Source organism: Nyctereutes procyonoides, unplaced genomic scaffold (assembly GCF_905146905.1).
Source record: "Nyctereutes procyonoides isolate TBG_1078 unplaced genomic scaffold, NYPRO_anot_genome, whole genome shotgun sequence".
In the NCBI taxonomy this organism is placed as follows: Eukaryota; Metazoa; Chordata; class Mammalia; order Carnivora; family Canidae; genus Nyctereutes; species Nyctereutes procyonoides.
This window is the reverse complement of record NW_026575155.1, coordinates 17,899,796-17,903,073: the sequence shown is the minus strand read 5'-3', so window position 1 is coordinate 17,903,073 and position 3,278 is coordinate 17,899,796.

Here is a 3,278-nt window from a genome sequence, read left to right as displayed (position 1 = left end):
GTCACCTGCGCGGTCACCTGCGGGGTTGCCTGCGCGGTCGCCTGCGGGGTCACCTGCGGGGTCACCTGCGCGGTCGCCTGCGGGGTCACCTGCGGGGTCGCCTGCGGGGTCGCCTGCGCGGTCGCCTGCGGGGTCGCCTGCGCGGTCGCCTGCGGGGTCACCTGCGCGGTCACCTGCGGGGTCGCCTGCGCGGTCGCCTGTGCGATCACCTGCGCGGTCACCTGCGCGATCACCTGCGGGATCACCTGCGTGGTCGCCTGCGTGGTCACCTGCGGGGTCACCTGCGCGGTCACCTGCGGGGTCACCTGCGTGGTCACCTGCAGGGTCACCTGCGCGGTCGCCCTGCCCCTCAGGTAGCGCGGTGTGGCCTGCCGCGTGGAGGGCCCTGCGGTCCGGCCCTTCTTGCTGCCCTGAGCCCTCGGCCCTCCGCCGGTCAGGCCTTGCTGCCCTCAGCCCAGCCAGCCCTGGGCTCTGCCGCGGGTGGGGGGGGGCGGACACCCTGCAGCGGCCCCCACAGCCTCTCCTGCCACATTCGGGAGCCATCTGGGAGGACGGAGATCAAACGCAAGCCCGAGAGGAAACTTCATGGGATCCGCCTGGCAGCAGATGAGCGAAGATGCAGCTTGCAGGCCTCACAGAGGAGCAGCACGAAGGCAGAAGCAGCGCGGGTCTGACCGGGAGTGGGTCTCGCCCAACACAAGGCGGTGGACGGCAGTGACGTGCGCACCGATCACACCTGGCGTGCAGGGCGCAGCTACAGGCCCTTGTCCTTACTCCCACAGCCAGGGGGTAGGCACTTGGTTTTTTTTTTTTTTTTAAGATTTTATTTATTCGTGAGAGACACACAGAGAGGCGGAGACCCCGGCAGAGAAGCAGGAGACAGCAAGGAGACCCAGGAGAAGCAGGCTGGCAGGAGGAGCCGGATGCGGGACTTGATCCCAGGACCCCGGGATCACACCCTGAGCAGAAGGCAGGCCCTCCACCGCTGAGCCCCCCAAGCGCCCGGGCTAGGCACTCTTACAGGTTTCAGGCCTCATTTGTCATTTCTCAGACTCGGCCAGTCCCAGGCACCGTGCGGGTGCCTAGCACACTGACATGCAGGACTGCAGTCTGCTGGGGGTACTTCTGTTGCCCCCATCAGAGAGGAGCAAACGGAGGAACCAACAGCCAGAACCTGAATCCAGTCACTGGCATTTGCGCCCATGCTCTTAGCCTCAGGGCTCAGAGGCCTCTGGCATGGCAGTCCAGGGCCAAAGCCTGGAAGCTGCCGAGTCTGGGGTTAAGTCCTGCAAAGATGAGATCTGATTAGCCTGGACCCCAGCCTGGTGGAAGGTTCCCAGGGATCTCTGCTAATTCATGGGTACTCTCGCTTTCATGGCCTCTGTGCCCCAGCACCAGGGTCTGTCCATTGTCCCAGGTCCTACTCTGTGTCCACCGGGTACAGGACTCCTCATGTCTTAAGACCCCTCAAGAACCTTGAATGAGAAACAGACCAGACTGAGTGGTACATGGGTAGTGGAGGAGAGGGTCCATGTAAGACACTAAAAGGGGCCTGACCTGAAGTCCACTTTGCTGTCTCTGGCTCACCTCCCAGTCTCAGCATTGTTGTCTTCCCTCTTACATTTAAACTTCTCTAGTGAGTTTAAACTCCTCTCCCTACAGTGTTGGACACCCCCGTCATGTCCTCCATCACCGTGCCGCATAGGCCCATCACTCACTGGCTGAAGCTCTGGAGGAAGACCCTGGTTGCCCTTCAGCCAGGGGTCAAGGTCACCACTCCACACCTTTGAAGAGTGGTCAGTTACTTGTGGCTCAGGAGGCTGGGTGAGGCCGGTTCTCAGTCTCACTACCCTCAAACCAAGGGTATGGACAACACAGGGATTTGGAGAAGTGAAGCCAAATAACAGCAAAAGCCTTTATTGTTGAAGGGGAAGGAGGGAGACCAACCCCCTGCTGCAAAGCAGCACTTGCCCCCACCCTGCCTGGAAGCTGTGGAGAGAGAAGACTGAAGTCAGAATCTTGGGGAAAACGCCACCAATCCTGTCAGCAGTAGACAGCTGAGGGAGACGGGAGACAGCAGCCCTGGGAGAGGAGGTGGGAGTTTCAAAGAGGGTAGTGCCCTTCTCACCGCTTTCCTCTTGTCCCAACCGTAGTGATGGTGGTTTCTTCTGGGCTAGGATAGGGTGGCTACCTGGCAGGGAGAAAGAGGAAGCGTCCAGTGCAGCTTATCCTGAACAACAGACAGGAATGTGGTCAAAGACAAGGAAAGGAGAAGGCAAATGAAAGAAGACCCGAGAGAGCAGGATGAGGGGCTGGCACAGGAAGCGTGCGAGCCCTGGGCTGCCTGCTGTGAGCTTTAATTCCCTTCTGAATTGGGAGAAAGATATGAAAGGCATTAATTTCCAGAAGGAGGTAGAATAGGCAAAAGCAAAGCTAGCTATCAGATTTGGGGGTGACACCCGAGGACCCCCTGCCCTGGACCAGGTATGTTCTGGACAGGGTAGAGTGAGTTCCCGCACCGGACAGCTGAAGCCAGAGCCCAGGCCTGCAGCCAGCAAAGCCCACAGGCTGGCTTGGTCTTCTGGTGGGGGAGGGAGAACATTGAGATGGTTCACCTGAACACTTAAGAATAAGGAAGACGTTCAGCAAGAGCTAAGCAGGCTACACACGAGCAAGGACAATACAAGCAAAGCCGACGTTTTGAAGCTTTTCTCCATGGGGCTCCGCAGCTGGACCACAGGACACAGAAAATGATCGAGTAACTGTTTTCTCAATTCTCCCAGCCTGGTTTATGACTAGTTCTATTCCAGATGCAGAGGATCAAGGTGATTTGTTATCAGCAACAGATGTCTTAGGGCTTTAGGATTTATTTTTCTTTGGAACCCAGTTGAGAAAGGCTGAAAGAAGCCTAATATGAAAAATTCTTTTCTGGAAGAAAAATACCCAAGGGAGTAAAATCCCATGGGCACTTTCAGTTGTGGAGGTAATGTCAGTTATGCTTAAAAAAAAAAAAAAGATTGGAGTGGTAGTGATATGATGGTTAGTGAGAGGTGGGAAAGGACATTCTCCAAAGATGGGATGAGGGAACTGAAGCACTGAGAAGTCAACAAAAGCTGTGCCATGTCAAGTCAGCCAAGTAGAAAAGCAGGAAACAGTATCAAATGTGAAATTACTCTGAATGTTAGCCCCCAGGGACTCTGTTAAATAAAACAAAACTCTTTCACCGAGAGATGAAAGGAGAAGCTACAAGACAAAGATAGATGATGAGCACAGGCTTG